General features: G+C 36.6%; 1 protein-coding gene across 1 annotated transcript in view; it reads left to right on the top strand.

Moving 5' to 3' along the window:
* LIPI (lipase I) overlaps window positions 1-19,973 on the top strand; it is a 79,894-nt gene that overhangs the window by 4,898 nt on the left and 55,023 nt on the right. The window lies entirely within an intron of this gene.

Below are 19,973 nucleotides of genomic sequence, written 5' to 3' on the forward strand. Positions count from 1 at the left end.
GGTGTGGCAACCCACTGGAGTATTCTTGCTTGGAGAATCCCATGAATAGAGGAGACTGGTGGGTTACATCCATAGTGTCGCAGAGACTCCGATAGGACTGAAGTGACTGAGCACACAGGCATGCTGGGTGACTGTAGTAGGATCTAGTGTTTGTATTTTATATCAGGGCTGTACTTCTTTTTTTTTTTTTTTACTTTACAATATTCTATTGGTTTTGCCATACATCAACATGCATCCGCCACGGGTGTACACACGTTCCCAATCCTGAACCCCGCTCCCACCGTCCTCCCCATACCATCCCTCTGGCTAATCCCAGTGCACCAGCCCCAAGCTTCCTGTATCCTGCATCGAACCTGGACTGGCGATTCGTTTCTTATATGATATTATACATGTTTTAATGCCATTCTCCCAAATCATTCCCCCCTTCCTCTCCCACAGAGTCCAAAAGACTGTTCTATACATCTGTGTCTCTTTTGCTGTCTTGCATACAGGGTTGTCGTTACCATCTTTCTAAACTCCATATATATGCGTTAGTATACTGTATTGGTGTTTTTCTTTCTGGCTTACTTCACTCTGTATAATAGGCTCCAGGGCTGTACTTTGTAAACTGTGGACCAAGGTGAAAAATTAATCCTTACTTGAGGAGGACTGGAAAAAAAAATTCCTGAAAGGAAGAAAACTACTCAGAATCTCAATATTTTGATAAATTAAACAAAATATTGTCAACTGTTAACTTGGCTTCCTTTCTGATACCATATGTCTACATAGAAATGTGGTGATAGTTCATTTGAGTTGAAAAAGTATTCTTTTACATGGACCAAAGAAAAGTTTTCTTTTACATGGTTACTGGACCAAAGAAATCATCTTTTTTGATGGAAAGGACACATCTTTGGAATCCAGATTTCTAACTGAATTCTGACATTACTTAATTTTATAACTTTAAGTAATTTCACTTTTTAGAATTCAAGATCTATTTCTTAAGGATTGTATTGGACTAATATAATTACCTCATTTAATAGATATTTTCTGAGTGCTCACTATGTGCCAGGCACTGTTTTTAATCCTTGGAAAACAAAGGTGCCTATAAAGATATGCCCTTCTAATTCACCTTAGAGCGTAATGGGAGAAGCAGATTTCTTGAACATGTAAATAGAAAATTATGTGTCAATGACTTCAGTAGTTACCTTCAGTTGATATATCATAAGTCTTTTAAGTCCTGTCTCCATTTCTTCTTCCTTCTTTCATCAGTATTGTAGCATAGTGGGAGGGGGTTGTGAAAACATGCACACTGTATGTGTGTGTGTGTGCTCAGTCGCTCAGTCATGTCCGACTCTGCAACCCCATGAACTGTATAGCCCGCAAGGCTCCTCTGGCCATGGGAATTCTCCAGCAAGAATACCGAAGTGGGTTGCCATTACCTCCTCCAGGGGATTTTCCCAACCCAGGAATAGAACCCAGGTCTCTCACATCGCAGGCAAATTTTTTACTGTCTGAACCACAAGGGAAACGCTGCACATTACAAGCAGATAGCAAATATATGTTGATCAAATAAGTGGATACTTGCAGGTCTCTATTATGAGTAGATCTATTGATTTTTAAATTCATTTACCTCCAAATTTTTATCCAAACCGAGATATTTTCTCTTTAACTCCTCAGACATTGCTTATCTGGGAGCTGTAACTTCAGGTTTGACTGTAAAATATGTAGTGCATATAAGTCATCATGTTTTCTTGCTGGACTGAAATTTGCATCATTTTTTTTTGTCTATGGTGTGTATGATTTTGGTGTTCTTATCACATCTTTTAATTTGAAAGTACATAAGTTTATGGCATGTGTACCTCTAGAATAATTATTTAATGTTTTAAGGTTTGAAAGTCAGCTCAAAGCAGTTAGCTGTTTGCTCAGAATTTGGCCTCTCTCTCTTTGTATTTCCTAATTGATACTGAGTGAATGAATGGTGATAAACCTAGTGGTAGCTTGAAAAGAATCCACTCTATTCTCACCATTTCTTGCACCATCAGTCATATATAATCACATATAAGGTCTAATGGGTTAGATGCATGGATAAATAATTAGTCTTTTTTCACTCATATCAGGATGCCTTATACCCATAACTGCATAAAGAATAAAAAATGTGTGTGTGTGTGTGAGCACGCACATGTGCACATGTGTGTGCACGCATGCACTTCCCTGATGGCTCAGCAGTAAAGAATCTGCCTGCAATGAAGGAGATGCGAGTTTCATCCCTGGGTCGGGAAGATCATCTGGAGGAGGGTACAGGCAGCCCACCTCCATTTTCTTGCCTGGAGAATCCCATGGACTGAGGAGCCTGATGGGCTATATAGTCCATAGGGTCACACAGAGTCCGACACAATGAAGTGACTAAGCACGCACACGTGCTCACATATATATGGTGATGGTGGTTTAGTTGCTAAGTTGTGTCCAACTCCTGAGACCTCATGGACTGTAGCCTGCCAGGCTCCTCTGTCCATGGGACTTCCCAGGCAAGAAAACTGGAGTGGGTTGCCATTTCCTTTCCCAGGAGATCATCCCAACCTAGGGATCGAACCCATGTCTCCTGCATTGACAGGCAGGTTCCTTCCTGCTGAGCCACCAGGGAAGCCCATATATGTATATATATAACTAGAGCTCCAGAGTTCCTTTCTCCCCTTCTTTGTCCAGATGACTTATTCTCTTGTAGTTCAGCCCAAATAGCATTTCTTGCAAGGCTTGCCATTCAGTACTGTAGATTAGCTGGTTGCTCCACCTGTCTGGTTCCATAGTTTTCTAGATATATCTTTTCCAATCCCTCTTCTCTGTGAAATACTATAAGGTAATATATTTCGATATCTAGAACAATCCCTGATACCTCTGTATATATATCATAAATAGTTGCTGAAATAATACAGTTTGACTAAATGAATGTCTCTACTTTATATGTTCAGCAACCAAGTTAAACCTGGAAATCAGTAGATGCTTAATAAAAGTTGCATAAATGAATGAACACATGAATGAGTGAATGGAGAAACTTGTGAAATTAATGTTAAGGGTGTGCACTGGATATCTTTGAAAAATTAACCTCACCTGTCTTCATTATTTTTCTTACTCTCAGTTTTTCTTTGTTTTGATTTCCTTAATCATATTTGTCCCAAGTAAATATAACTTGTTGTGTTGTTTTACTTGCATTAGATATTTATTAAAAGAAATATTTGTAATATTAAAGAGATAACTAAGACAGTGAATTCATCAAGGAGTCTACCATGCAGATATAAATATTCTGGAGGAAAACCTTCCTAACATACATATATACAAGTCAGGATGCATGTCCTTTCCCTAGGACATGCATCCTGACTTGTATATATGTAAGGAAGGTTTTCCTATGTTAGAAGACCCCACTCCTGCAATGTTCACCAGGTCTTCCCATGACCTGGTCAGGCTGGTCCTCCTTGGAGCAGGGATTGAGTGCCCACGCATGTGTGGTGTTAGAGCGGTGTGCAGAGCTGGCATGCCTGGGTGTGTGTCTGCTTCTGCAGCCAAGAGTGTTCTGACAAGAAGCCTGCTTTTGTAGATAGTTCTGTGATTTTAGAGAGCTTCCCAGGGTGCTAGTGGTAAAGAGCCCATCTGCCAATGCAGGAGATATAAGAGACATGTGTTTGATCCTTCGGATGGGAAGATCCCCTAGAGGAGGAAATGGTAACCCACTCCAGTATTTTTGCCTGGAGAATCCCGTGGACAGAGGATCTTGGCAAGTTATAGTCCTTAGGGTCAAAAAGAGTCGGACACTACTGAAGTGACTTAGCATATACATAACATAAAACATATTTTAGGAAAATACATGTGTATCTTACTATGTACCTTACTATACATTTTATCTTTAGCTTGCCTTTTATCAAAATGCCAACATCTGTTGGATCATAGAAAAAGCAAGAGAATTCCAGAAAAAAAAAATCTATTACTGCTTCATTGACTATACTAAAGCCTTTGACTGTATGGATCACAAAAAACTGTGGAAAATTCTTAAAGACATGAGAATATGAGACTACCTTACCTGCCTCCTGAGAAATCTGTATGCAGGTCAAGAAGCAACAGTTAGAACCAGACATGAAACAGTGGACTGGTTCTAAATTGGGAAAGGAGTATGTCAAGTCTGTATTGTCACCCTGCTTGTTTAACTTATATGCAGAGTACATCATGCAAAATGCCACGCTTGATGAAGCAAAAGCTGTAATCAAGATTGGTGGGAGAAATATCAATGACCTCATATAGGCAGATGACACTACCCTTATGGCAGAAAGTGAAGAGGAACTAAAGAGCCTCTTGATGAAAGTAAAAGAGGAGAGGGAAAAAGCTGGCTTTAAACTCAACATTCAAGAAACTAAGATCATGGCATGCGATCCCATCACTTCATAGCAAATAGATGAGGAAACAATGGAAACAGTGACCGACTTTATTTTCTTGGGCTCCAAAATCACTGCAGATGGTGACTGCAGCCATGAAATTAAAAGGCGCTTGCTCCTTGGAGAAAGGCTGACAAGCCTAGACAGCATATTTAAAAGCAGAGACATTACTTTGCTGACAGAGGTCCATATAGTCAAGGCTATGGTTTTTGCAGTAGTCATGTATGGATGTGAGTGAAAGTGAAAGTCACTCAGTCGTGTCCAACTCTTTGTGACCCCATGGACTATACAGTCCATGGAATTCTCCAGGCCAGAATACTGGAGTAGGTAGCCTTCCCCTTCTCCAAGGGATCATCCCAATCCAGGGATCGAACCTAGGTCTTCCACATTGCAGGCAGATTCTTTACCAGCTGAGCCACAAGAGAAGCCCAAAAATACTGGAGTGGGTAGCCTATCCCTTCTTCAGCAGATCTTCCCAACCCAGGAATTGAACCAGGGTCTCCTGCATTGCAGGCAGATTGTTTACCAACTGAGCTATGAGGGAAGTGTTTAACCATAAAGAAAGCTGAGCACTGAAGAACTGATGCTTTTGAACTGTGGTGTTGGAGAAGACTCTTGAGTCCCTTGGACAGCAAGAAGATCCAACCAGTCAATCCTAAAGAAATCAGTCCTGAATATTCATGGGAAGGATTGATGCTGAAGCTCCAATACTTTGGCCACCTGAATTGAAGAACTGACTCTTTGGAAAAGACCTTGATGCTGGGAAAGATTGAAGGCAGGAGGAGAAGGGGATGACAGAGGATGAGATGGTTGGATTGCATCATTGATTCGATGGACATCAGTATGAGCAATCTCCAAGGGTTGGTGATGGACAGCGAAGCCTTTTTTGCCGAATTCTATGGGGTTGCAAAGAGTTGGACATGACTGAGTGACTGAACTGATCACCCCAAAACCATGTAATGAAGGCTTTCTACACCAATAAATATTGATTTCTCTGCATCATTAATTTTAATTCACAGTATGTATTAATATATAAAAGTAGCTCAGCAATAAAGAACCCACCTGCCAATGTGGGAGACATAGGTTCTCTCCCTGGGTTGGGAAGATACCCTGGGGAAGGAAGTGGCAACCCACTTCAGTATTCTTGCCTGGGAAATCCCATGGACAGAGGATCCTGGTGGGTTACAGTTTATGGGGTTACAAAGAGTCCACACAATTTAGCAACTAAACAAACAGCAACACAATGTATATAATTAGTTGAATCCTCCACTGGTCAGCATTTGTGTTGTTTCCACTTTTTTTGGCTATTATAAATATGCTGAGATGAACTTCCTGGCTCATATATCTTTGTGCATGGGTATGATTGTACTTCTTTTGCAAAGTATCTGGGATATTTAATTATAGAACCAAAGGGTGAGAACATTAAGCATTTTGACACATGTTGCTAAATTACACAACTTTTTGTCCCAAAATATATTCTGACAAAAAAATGACTCCTTCATCTCAATAAGTCTACTCAACTACCTTCTGTAACTAACTATAACATGCCTAGAAACTTACTTGGTGTATAGGGCTTCATCAATTTTTTATCTTCTTCATCATCATCCTCATTTTCACTCTTATAGTATAATTTATACTGTATACATGTCTGGAAGATCTTAAAATCATTCTTTTAAATACAAGGAGACTAATTAGTACATATATATTATCTTAGTAAAATATACTCCTTTTATATAATATTTTATCTTCCCACTAGTTTTGCTATTTGATGCCGTGGACATTAATGGTCTCAACTTTCTCACAATTTACAGTAAGTGAAATGTATGAAAATGAAGCATAATTTTATATTTTGAAATTTTTCCATGAATTGTTTTGTCCTAAATGCCAACTTGGTATTTTCAATATGAGCTCTTTATGATGGTTAAGATGAAAATAATGTGCAGGATTCATATTTAAGTGTGACATCAAAAGCACAGAGCAAAAGGAAAACGATATGTGAAGAAAGACTTATCTGTTAATTTGACTCTAAACTTGTTTAGAGTTTCTCTTAGATGTATGACATTTATCTTTCTTCCCACGTTCTGAAAATATGTAGTTTACTTATATCTTTGTTAGAAAGGTACACTTGTTACAGCTAAATGATTATTTGTTGGTCTCCAAATTATCATGTCGGCACCCTTTTAAAACTGAAGTCTCACATAAAATTCCCAGAGACCGAATAAGTCAAAATAATGATGACATCTCAGCAGCAGTCACATTTTTCATGATTTTTAAATGAATACCTCTTTTTGTTTGTGGTTCCTCTGAAGAACCTCCCCAGACCTCAGCATAGTTTGTACTGATTGATGTGAATTAAACAGGTCTGTTCTTAAAGTATCTTTTGAAGTTTACAGAGACTTGAATTTCCAAACAAATTTAATTTTTGAACTTACAATGCATGTACATAGAGAATAGCGATTCTCTCTTTTCCTTGCCTACCAACATCCATTGTTAGAAGGAAAATAAGGGAAAAATGAAGTACATAGTTGAAATCTTGTAATAATTTAAAAATGTCTTGTATGTTAAAAACAAAAATATTTTTAAAATCTTCAAATAGTTAGATCTCAAGAGACAGGCTAGCATTTTCAATTTTAAAATAGCCACTGAGTTTGGGTTGCAAAATGACATATATATAAAAAGGCCATATTTTATACTTGGAATCTTGGTGGATATGAATTTTATTATTGATTTCATGGTTATAAAGACAACTTAGTTTGTAATCAGAATGAACATAAACCACAACTTTTTCTGACTCTCTTTATTTCTAGCGTTTTCTAACATCACATTTGCTTTAAGGTTTCAACAAACATCTTCTTCCCAACCATTTCTGAAATCCTGAGGTTAAGAGGAATAAAGAAAGATATAATTATCTTTTTCTTTCCCTTAAATTCACCTCGTGTAGCTGAATGTTTGTGACTTACTACAGTGTTTAACTTATAAAACCTTCTCAAAAGTACAAGCTAAATGGGAGAAAACGAACTGCCTCACCTTTTCAAAAAACAGGGAGGAGCAAAAGCCAAGGATAAAACCTTAAACATTAAAACCTACCAGACTGTGACAGTCCTACCAAAGAGAAACCTTAATGAATTTTAGAATTTCTTTTTTGGTGAATCTGAGTGCTTCTTTTACTTTTATCAGATTCCAAATGAGAGTATACATTTTTCTCTGTTTGATGTGCTGGGCAAGATCTGGTAAGAACTGATAATATGATTTATATTAAAATATGTATTAAATATTCAGTATGGTTTGAATTCTTGGATAAAGAATGATATAACATTATGGTATAAAAATATACTGTAATTATGGGTATTCATGTGCAAACAGATTATTATGAAGAATGTGTGTGTGTGTGTTTGGTACATTGTATGTTCTGTATTTTATTTTACTTACTAGAAATTTGTTTTCAAGGAGATATAGTAGAACAAATACAAATATTCAAGAGAAATTTAGAATAATTTAGTGCTAGAGAATTTTCTTCAGTATTGGAAATCATGGCTTAATAAACATCTTGGTTTTTTTTTTTTTCATTTGTTTAAATAACCCTACTTTTGAGGACAACTTTTTCATAGGTAAATTGTCAGTTGCAAAAGAAACAATAGAAACATATTCTACAATGTTTTGCTTTGTCCTATCACCTTACAACAAAACAGAAACCAGAATAAGTTTATGATAATAATATTGAAATTGTCCTGGTTTACTGGCTTATGGTAATAAAATTTACTAATATTAAGTAATATCATTTACTACTTTATGGTAATAAATAGTTCATTAGAACTTCTTGTTCTACTTTATGATAATAAGTAGCAATTTTACAATCATAATGAATAGTTTTCTGTAGAGATTTTCCAAAAGAAGGCCATTTCCTTTGTTTTAAAATCTTTTAAAAAATTTCTTGAATGCATACTTGAATAACCTTAAAATATCAACTAAAAATTCAAATTATTTCTTGTTTCTTTTCAATTGTATATGTGAGCTTAAAAATAAATTCTGGAAATGTTTGTTCTATATTCAAATACAGACTTTGAATGGTAATAATATACAGTTCATCATTTATATTTTACTTACTTGGAATACTTTTGATAGATATTTTATGGTTTTGTAATGTACAGTGAATGTGAAAGTGAAAGTCACTCATGTCTAAGTCTTTGTGACCCCGTGGACTATACAGTCTTTGGAATTCTCTAGGCCAGAATACTGGAGTGGGTAATCTTTCCCTTCCTCAGGGGATCTTCCCTACTCAGGGATCGAACCCAGGTCTCCCTAATTGCAGGAGAGCCAGCTGAGCCACAATGTACAGTAGTGGTACCTTAATTTGAAAGAATTCTAAAGTATAGACTCCTATCCTTTGTGTTATATCATAGTTGACATCATTCTACATCAATATTATGGTAGACTTTCTCAATTTGTTGCTTTGATTAGTAGATAGGAAGTTGTTCTCAATTGATAAAACACAGATATGATTATAAAGTGTGTTTCTGGCTCTGTCGACAGAAATAAAATATCAGACGTTTTAGATATTAATAACAATAAATAAAAAATAAGAAAAATTAAAAGATTTGCTGAGTATTAGAATCATACTTAACCCATGCAAGTGTTCTCTCATTTTACATAAGTTCTTACCTACCTAGGATATTTTGTTGAAATTTCAGTAATTTATTTCAGATAAATATGCTTTTATTCAAATTATACATGCTCTTCCCTTCTCCACTAGAGGTTCTGAAATATATTTTTCAGAAGCATTTATTACACTCAACATGAGAATAATTACATCTGCCTTCAGAAATGGAAAAACATCCTGAAAAACTGGGATTAGTCAGATCATTTCAAAACTTTTAAATAGAATCAATAGAAGTAGAGAAGTACCTGAACAAACTACTGTATATACAAAAATATATGTATATGCATATATATTTAAATTATGTGCACATGTGTTCTTAGTATACTTTTGAGTCCTAATATCTGCTGAAATGGTGGTTGTGGCTGTTACCATTATTACTGTAGCAAGTGTCAGCAAATATTTCTGTAAAGGGCCAGATAGTGAATGTTTTAGGCTTTGAGGGCCCTACAGTCTTGATTACATCCTTTCAACTGTGCTATCATGGCATGAAAATAGCCATAGACAGTTCATAAACCAATGAGTCTGGCTGTGTTCTAATTTAAATGTATTGGTGGACACTAAGGGCTTCCCAAGTGGCTCAATGGGTAAAGAATTTGCCTGCAATGCAGGAGAGGCAGAAGGCACAGTTTTGATCCCTGGGTTGGGAAGATCTCCTGGGAGGAGAGCATGGCAACCCACTCCAGTATTCTTGCCTGGAGAATCCCATGGACAGAGGAGTCTGGCGGGCTACAGTCCATGGGGTCACAAAGAGTTGAACACGACTAAAGGTTGAATTACCAATATTTTCATGTCACAAAATATTCTTTTTTTAAAAGTTTTAAAATTGTAAAATCATTCTTAGCTTGCTGGTCAGATTTAGCCCACAGGCCATAGTTTGTCAACTTCTGTGCTCCAGTAAGTAACTAATAGAAGAGATGTTAAAGATAGATTAGTTCATCTTTCTCATTTCACAGTTGAGGAAAATGAGATTCGGAAAGATGGAGTCATTTTGTTAAGATGATAGAACTTAGAGCCCTGGACTTCTGGGCATTGTGTTTAAAATGCAGATTCTTCTTCACGGGATGGAGGGTGAAGCCCTAGATTCTGCAATTTTAATTCACTCCCAGTTGATGCTCATATGTATGCAGACCACACTTTTAGTAGTAAGAGTATATTTGTAGAACCTTACTGAGTGGACTGTCTATAGGGCAATAGTCATTCCAAAAGCCATGGAATTCTAAGCCCACTGACTCAACAAAGTCATCATTATTTTTCTCTAAACTTTATAAAAATCTTTTTTTTTAATTTTATTTTTTTAACTTTACAATATTGTATTGGTTTTGCCGTATATCAACATGAATCCGCCACAGGTATACACGTGTTCCCCATCCTGAACCCTCCTCCATCCACCTGCCCTGTACCATCCTTCTGGGTCGTCCCAGTGGACCAGCCCCAAGCATCCAGTATCGTGCATCAAACCTGGACTGGCGACTCATTTCATATATGATATTATACATGTTTCAATGCCATTCTCCCAAATCATCCCACCCTCTCCCTCTCCCACAGAGTCCAAAAGACTTTTCTATACATCAGTGTCTCTTTTGCTGTTTCGTATACAGGGTTATTGTTACCATTTTTCTAAATTCCTTATATATGTGTTAGTATAAGGCATACACACTGAGGAAACCAGAATTGAAAGAGACACGTGTACCCCAATGTTCATCGCAGCACTGTTTATAATAGCCAGGACATGGATGTCCTAGATGTCCATCAGCAGATGAATGGATAAGAAAGCTGTGGTACATATACACAATGGAGTATTACTCAGCCATTAAAAAGAATACATTTGAATCAGTTCTAATGAGGTGGTTGAAACTGGAGCCTATTATATAAAAATCTTTCTGATGTGACTAGTAATCTATTTCTATTGATTTACTAACATCAAATGTCTACAAACAACTTTGTAATTTATTGTACCAAAGTTTCTTTAAGGGTGTTATGAAAGAAGCTGGGATTTACAGTTAAAAGACTCAGATTCAAGTCTGGTGGCTGTTCTCCCAGGCCAAATCATTTAACCTCCCTGAGCATCAGTTTCTTCATTTTTAAGTGGAAGTAAAATTTATAATACCATTTCAGTGCATTTTCAGGCTCAAAGGAGATAACATAAATGAGTGATTTGGTCAATTTTAAAGCAATATAAATTAGGTTAGAGTAATTCACTGTTTTCTTCCAGATGCATTTTCTCTTTCATTCTCTAAGATTGATTTCCAGCTATAGGACTTCACGCTGTATCTACCCATGTACAGTTATGGTAGACTTGTATGTACTACGTATATCAGAATTCCCTGAATTGTGCCTTTAAAAATGTAGATGTACCTTCCAATCAGAATCTCTGAGCATGGCTCAAGAAACCACATTTAAATAAACTCTCCTTGTCATTTTCTATACCCATTTTAAAACTCATGCTTAAGAATTCCTGATCAAAGACTTATCAGTCACTTACTATATTTTGCTTGTTTGGTCAACTGTTAGTGTATTTTCAATAGCTTTTCAAATATTTGCACAGTTGAAAAGTTATTGATTGAATATCTTGATTTCTTATTACATGTTAAATAAATGTATTTTCAAAATGTGATTTGTTTGCTCCAGAATCATAAAATTAAGCATACTATGGCACTCTCTCCTGGAAGCCTTCAGGGGTTTTAAAGTTCTGCCTAAAGTTTTGTGTCTCAACTGGCTATATAGCCATGTAAACCTCTGATTTCAGTTTGGTTAATTGGCTCATAGTATCAAGTTGGTGATCAGTCATTTGTATCTGGAATTCTACTGGCCCCTGAAAGCCTTCGTTCTTATCACACATGAATATATAATCAAGCTAGTGAACTCCTGGTAAAGTTTTATTTATGTTACTCGACAGTTTACATAATAACTTACACCATAAATAAGCTCATGCTTTGCAGATCTCTCCCACAAATGTTGTGTTGCTTCTGTACATTTGTAGTATATATACAAATTTATATTTGTAAAAAACCTTCCACAGGTTATTTAATTTTTTAAAATTTCACTTTCTTGAGGAAAAAGATAGCAAATATAAAACAGTACAGTGCCTGGCATGGAGTGATTGCTAAATAACCATAAACCATCATTAATATTATTGATGTTATTGCTGTTAACAAGTACAATTTTGCTTTTAGAAATGAAGAAAGAGAAGGAAGTACATTCTTCTTTTAGAAGTGAAGAAAGGGAAGGAAGGAGGTTTTCATGCAGGCTCTTTGGGATGAATGTGGGTTTCAGAGGATTATCAGAGGAAGAAGTAAATCTTTACAGAGTGTGTTAGGATTGGTAATTTTTTATGACTGGATTTTGAGGACTCTCTGTTATTCATTTTGTCAGTGCTTAAAGTAGAAAGACAGACTAATTTGTGTGCAAGTGGGTTTGAAATCAAAGAATATTAGAATAATAGAAGTCATAGGGGACTATTTATTTCAACTCCTTCCATTTAAAGAAACCAAGGCCTAGAAATGAGAGAAGAAAAACATTTGCTCAAATTCACAAGAGAAGTTTGAAAGAAATTGAAGACATTTGGGTCTCAGTGGTCCATGTCCAAGGTGCTGTTCACACCTCTGAACTCTGTCGGTTTGGATCTCCTTGTTCTCTTATTCACAACCATTGCAACTATAATGGAAATATACTTCAGTTAGAGCTGAACAGCCTAGAATCATTATTCCTGATGTCATATGTCTTTGATATTTTAAAAAAATTTACTGCTTCTATAATTTGAAACCTAGGAAGATTTTCAGAATTCTTTCTCAGTGCACTGCTCTATTGAGATTATTGCTAGAGTCATTATCTTTCTACATATTTGATAATGAAATCCAGTATTGTGCTCTTGTTACTGAATTTCTAATCAGAGTAATTTAGACTAGTCCCAAGAACCTCAATTTGTTAAATTTTCAAACAACATCAATACTTATTTTTCTGTTCTAAATATCTTTATCTTTCAGCTAATAACATTATTTGTTATCATTTTTTTAATCAACTCAAGTCTATTTAAACCATTTCTCCTCCTTATAACGCTCACAAATAAGTATATTAGATTTAAAACATTGAGAAAATATTAAAATTCAGGAGGGAGAAACACAGAGAAAATATAAAAAGATAGACAAAATATCGAATATTACCATCACCACAAACTACAATTATGATAGTGGTTTATTTCCTACCAGTTCTAATACAGTAAATATGCGTGTATGTGCACAAATGTGAGTTAGAATTTACTGCATATATACTATGTATTATAGCTAAAATTAGGACTATATGTGTATATTTATAGACTATATAGATTTCTTACTTGCTGCATTATGTGGATACATCATAATTTATAGACTCTGCCATGTATTTAGTTGATTCCTAAATAACGACTTTAAAAATGATGTGATATGTATCAGTGTTAATTGTCATTGTATAATGCTAAAAATGATACAGTGATATTATTTTAATTAATCTTTACTAGTTATTAAGAATATTGAGCACATTTTGATACATTTATGTTTGAATATTTAATTTTGTAAAATGTCTTTATTTTAGTCTTCACTTGGTGTTCACTTGGGGCATTCTTTTTCTTCATTAATAGTTCTTTATGTATATTAATTCCTCTTCTACTTTGTATTGAAAATATTGTCCTAAGTTTTTTTTTTTTGTCATTTGTCTAGTTTATAGTGTTTATGTTGTTGCTTAGTTGCTAAGTCATGTCCAACTCTTTTGTGACCCCACAAACTATAGCCTGCGAGGCTTCTTTCTCCATGGGGTTTTCCAGGCAAGAATACTGCAGTGGGTTGCTATTTTCTTCTCCAGGGGATCTTCCCGACCCAGGGATCAAACGTGAATCTCCTACATTGGCAGGTGGATTCTTTACCACTGAATCACCAGGGAAACCCTTAGTGTTTATGTACAGAAGTTTTAAATTCACCTGCTGTGAAATCTGTTGGTCTGATACTTTATGGTTTCTTCCTTTTTTTAATGCTAAAAAGTCACTCCTCAATCTGAGATGATATATGTATACATTAATTGTATTCTTCTTCTAGTTCACATAATTTTACTTTTAAATGGAATGTTTTTATCTAACTCAAATCAAATAATTATTGTAGTAATTATTATATTTAAAAACCCATTACTTTTGACAACTAATGATGTTGACCATCAGTTTTGAGCCTAGTGGCCATTAGACAACTCTCTTGTGAAGTGCCTTCAATTCTTTTGTCATTTTTTTGAAAGTAACTTTTTAATTTTACATATATGTATATGTGTACTGGAGAAGGAAATGCCAACCCACTCCAATATTCTTGCCTGGAAGATCCCATGGATGGAGGAGCCTGGTGGGCTACAGTCCATGGGGTCGCAAAGAGTTGGACATGACTGTATATGTGTATACAGGGCTTCCTAGGCAGTGCAGTGGTAAAGAATCTGCCTGCCAATGCAGGAGACACAAGAGATGCAGTTTCGATCCTTGGGTAGGGAAGATCCCCTAGAGTAGAAAATGGCAACCCACTTCAGGATTCCTGCCTGGAAAATTCCATGGGCAGAGGAGCCTGGCAAGCTACAGATCATGGGGTTGCAAAAAGTCCAATATGACTGAGTGACTGAGCACACACAGCACATGTGTGTATACACACATAAAACATATACACATAATATATATATTATATGTATATATACACACATACATACATACACATATGTATTTGGGATATGGTACTTTTTCATATGTACGTTTTGCAGACCTGAACATTCATATTCTTACCAGTGTCTTTTTAGGAGCAGACATTTTTCACTATGGCAGTTTCCAATTTATTATCTTTAGGTTTCGTGCTTACTGTATCATATCTGAAAAATCTTTGCTTACCTCAAGATTGTTAATATTGTCTCTCAATATTTCACACATGTTGTCTGCCAGAGAATGAAGCCAAATCAAAGCAAGCAGAGCTGAGAGAATGAGGAGAAAGGATGGGCCTTAGCTCTTTTTAACTCTAGAGCTAGTTTAGCTCCATTGCAGTGAAGTCTGACCCTTCTAGAGTCTCTACTGAATGTCTGTGATGTTCATTAAGTTTTCTCTACCCTGGCTGGTCAGAACTGCAGTGCCTCCTAGCAGGCTGTGGCCTTTGAGGTTGTCGAGCTGACAGCTCTTTGTGGACTTTCACCCTATGCAGGCACAAGTTTGTCTTCAGCAGTGGATTCGAAGGGACTCCTCTCAGAGTTTGGAGCTCTGCCGCTGCATAGCTCCCTCCTTTGTGGTATAGTGTGATACAAATTCTAGTAGATTCAACTTTTTCAAACTTCAGTCTTTGTCCCCAGCTTGGCAAAACCGCTGTGTTTTGTTGGGTTCAACCTCCGGCACTGAAGTCTGGAAACTGCCTCCAGGTAGAAAGGTATTAGATATAGGGTTCAAATCATTTGTTTACCTTTGTAAAGATACCATGGCTTGTGTGCTTTTTGTTGTCCAATGTGTAAACTTTTTTTCATATATTTTGTCAAGAGTTCTAGCTGTTTACAGAGGTAAAGTAAGTGTGGAATCAGATATCCATAATATAATGATGGGAACTGGATTCTGTAAGATGTTTGTTTTTGTTTTATTGTTGTGTGTGTGTGTGTATGTGGTCACATAGTCATGTCCAACTCATTGTAACCCCATGGTAGGTCACTCATTGTGACCCTATTGGGCTTCATTGACCCCAGTGTAGCCCTCCAGGCTCCTCTGTCTATGGTATTTCCCAGGCAAGAATACTGGAATGGGTTGCCATTTCCTTCTCCAGGGAATCTTCCCAACCTAGGGGTCAAACCCAGGTCTCCTACATCGGAGACAGATTCTTTACTATCTGAGATACCAGGGAAGCCTTTTATATTTTGATAAGACATCTATTAAAAATTACCGTTTTAAGTGTATAGTTCGGTGTTATTAAGTGCATTCACACTGCTGTGCCACCATGACCATCACCCATCTCTAGAACATTTTCATCTTCCCAAACTGAAAATCTGCACCCCATCAACTCCACATTTACCACTTTTTTCCCAGCCCTTGGCAACCCTTGTTCTACTTTATGCCTTGATAAATTTGACTTCTTAGGTACCTCATTTTAATGAATCATATAGCATTTATATTAATATTTTTGTGACTATCTTATTTCATGTAATATAACATATTTAAAGTTATTCCACGTTGTTTCATGTATAAGATTTTCCTTCCTTTTAAAGGCTGTGTAATATTCCACTGGATATATACATCAGGTTTTGTTTATCCATTCACCTTTACTGGACACTTGGGTTGCTTCCACCTTTTGGCTTTTGTGAATAATGCTGCAATGAACATAGCAGCTGCAGCTTTCAGCAGTGCACACAAGTTCCAATTTCTCTACATTCTTGTCAACGATTATTTCCTGGTCTTCTTTTTTAATAGTAGCCATCCAGATGGGTTTGAAGTATCATGTCTTCCTTTGTTTTTAGTTGATTGTTTTGTGCTGACACATTTTGATCTCTTTATCTTTTTTTGCTGTATATTCTATACATTGTATTTATCACAGGGATTATGTATAACATCTGAAGTTATGACAGTCTATCTTAAATTGATACTAATTTAGCTCCAATAATGGTAATAAAGACTTCAGTAAAAACTCTCAGTTAAAATACTCTACTCCATTAAGCTCTACTTCACTCATTTTATGTTATTGATGACACAGTTATATCTTTACATATTGCATACCCATTGACATAGATTTGTAATTATTTCTATGCATTTGTCTTTTAAATCCTATGGAAAATAAAAAGTGGAGTTACAAATCAAAATTTCAATAGTATTTTTTATATTTGTTCATAATTCATCTTTACCAGAAAATTTTACATTTTATATGATTTCAAGTTATTGTATAACACTCTTTCATTTCAACTTGAAGCGCTCCCATTTGCACTTCATGTAGAGCAGTTATAGTGTTAATGAATTCTCTCAGCTCTTGTTTGTCTCATTCACACACAAAATGTGTTAGTCGCTCAGTCGTTTCTGACTCTTTGCAACCCCATGGGCGGTAGCCCACCAAGGCTCCTCTGTCCATGGAATTCTCCAGGCAAAAATATAGGGGATCTTATTTTGGGAAGGGGATCTTCCTAACTCAGGGGTCAAACCCCCGGGTCTTCTGCATTGCTGGCAGATGCTTTAACGTGTGAGCCACTAGGGATGTGTGTCTGGGGATGTCTTAATTTCCTCTCATTTTTGAAGAACAGTTTTGTCTGATATAGAATTCTGGGTTGAAAGTTTTCCTCTTTAACCAATCTACATATATTATCTTACTGCCTTCTGGTTTGCAAAGTTTCTGCTGAGAAATCCACTGATAATTTTATTGAGAATCCCTATAAATATTACCTTACTGACAAAGGTCTGTCTAGTCAAAGCTGTGGTTTTTCCAGTAGTCATGTATGGGTGGGTGTCAGAATTGGACCATAAAGAAAGCTGAGCATGAAAAAATTGATGCTTTTGAACTGTGGTATTGGAGAAGACTCTTTAGAGTTGCTTCGACAGCAAGGAGATCCAACCATTGCATTCTAAAGGAAATCAGTCCTGAATATTCATTGGAAGGACTGACACTGAAGCCGAAACTCCAATACTTTGGCCACCTGACGTGAAGAACTGACTCATTGGAAAAGACCCTGATGCTGGGAAAGATTGAAGGCGGGAAGAGAAGGGGATGACAGAGGATGAGATGGTTGGATGTTATCACTGACTTGATGGATATGAGTTTAAGCAAGCTCCAGGAATTGGTGATAGACAGGGAAGCCTGGCGTGCTGCAGTCCATGGGGTCGCAAAGAGTCGGACACAACTGAGCAACTGAACTGAACTGTTAAGTATTTGATTTCTAGAACTTTATTATTTTTTTATTTTTCTATAATCTACCAGAGTTGAGTCAGTTTGATATTCTTTAAGAGCTTTATAGTACACTAGTTTGACTTTTTTGTATCATTTGAAAAGTTTTGTTTTATTTTATCTAATATTAATATTATTAATGAAATTGACTATGTGTGCCTACACGTTGAGTTGCTTCAGTTGTTTCTGGCTCTTACAACCTTATGGACAGTAGCCCGCCAGGCCCTCTGTCCATGGAATTCTCCAGGCAAGAATACTGAAGTGGGCTGCCATTCCCTCCTCCCTCGGATCTTACCAACCCAGGGATTGAACCAGCCTGTCTTATGTCTCCTGCATTGGCAAGCAGGTTCTTTACCACTAGCACCACCTGGGAAGCCCCAAATTGACTATACAATGTCACAAAAAAGCTAAACAAAACAAAACGAAAAACACAGACCCTCGGTGGTGGTTAATGTAATGTAGCTGCTACATTTATGGATTCAGGTGGGAATTGTATAGGCAGTGCTCTTCTTTGTTGGGTTTGCTGGAGTGTTTGGCTTTTAATTGGGTGTCAATCAACTAGGGAGACTAACACAACTTAGCTTTTTTACACCTGTCTCTCCTTTTCTAGCAGGCCAGACCTGGGATATTCTCACTGTGATGGCAGAAATGTGGGATGCCCAGCTCTAACGTGCAAGCCCAGTTCAGCATCTGTTTGCATTACATCACCAAGGTCCTATTTTCCAATATTACAAGCTGTAATACTTGTACCCATATCAAAAATTGGGGCAAGTCATCCCACTTATGATGGGAGAATACCTCAGAGTTACAAGCTGAATGGCATAGATTCAGGAAACAGTGATGTATTGGAGCCATGATTGCATCTAGTATATCAACCTAGTTTGTCTTTATTTTACTTGTGTAGAATATACCTATCTATCCATTTATTTAAAATTTCCTGTGCACTTCTTTGGAGAAGGCAATGGCATCCCACTCCAGTACTCTTGCCTGGAAAATCCCATGGACGGAGGAGCCTGGTAGGCTGCAGTCCATGGGGTCCCTGAGGGTCAGACATGACTGAGCGACTTCACTTTCACTTTTCACTTTGATGCATTGGAGAAGGAAATGGCAACCCACTCCAGTGTTCTTGCCTGGAGAATCCCAGGGAAGGGGGAGCCTGGTGGGCTGCCGTCTGTGGGGTCACACAGAGTCGGACACGACTGAAGTGACTTAGCAGCAGCAGCAGCAGCAGCAGTGCACTTCTTTATTTTGTAGCTAAGTTTCTTTTTTATGAAGCTGATTTTTTTTTAATAGGAAGACTTTATTACAGTTACAATACTTTATGTTTTGTGTAAGTTTATCATTTTGTGCTTTCTACTTTCTATATTTTTCATTTTCTTTGTATCTTTTGTATATACACACGTTTCATATGTTTTAGTGTGTAGAGAGTTATGTCTATTGTTTTACATAGTATAATGGTTAACTGTTAAGGTAATCGATATTTTTTAAAACCCATACTTATCTATTTATTAACATTTTTTACTGGGACGACCCAGAGGGATGGTATGGGGAGGGAGGAGGGAGGAGGGTTCAGGATGGGGAACACATGTATACCTGTGGCAGATTCATTATGATATTTGGCATAACTAATACAATTTTGTAAAGTTTAAAAATAAAATAAAATTTAAAAAAAACACATTTTTTAAATTGACATATTCTGAATCCCCCAGTTAAGGAATTTTTGTGCCACTTTATCTATACCCCTTTTAACCTAAATTCCCATCTTATATTAGTATACGTTGAGGCTTCCCTGGGGCTCACACAGTAAAGAATTTTCCTGCATTGCAGGAGACCCACATTCAATCCCTGGGTCAAGAAGATCCCCTGAAGAGAAGGCTTCCTACTCCAATTTTCTTGCCTACAGAATTCCATGTAGAGAGGAACCATCTTATTAGTATATATTGACTTATACTAAACATTCTTGTTAAACATTTGAATAAGAATAATTTCTGATATTGCATTTATGTTTTACTCAGTTTTATACTGTTTACACTT

The sequence above is a fragment of the Bubalus kerabau genome, chromosome 2, assembly GCF_029407905.1.
Source record: "Bubalus kerabau isolate K-KA32 ecotype Philippines breed swamp buffalo chromosome 2, PCC_UOA_SB_1v2, whole genome shotgun sequence".
NCBI classification, from domain to species: Eukaryota; Metazoa; Chordata; class Mammalia; order Artiodactyla; family Bovidae; genus Bubalus; species Bubalus kerabau.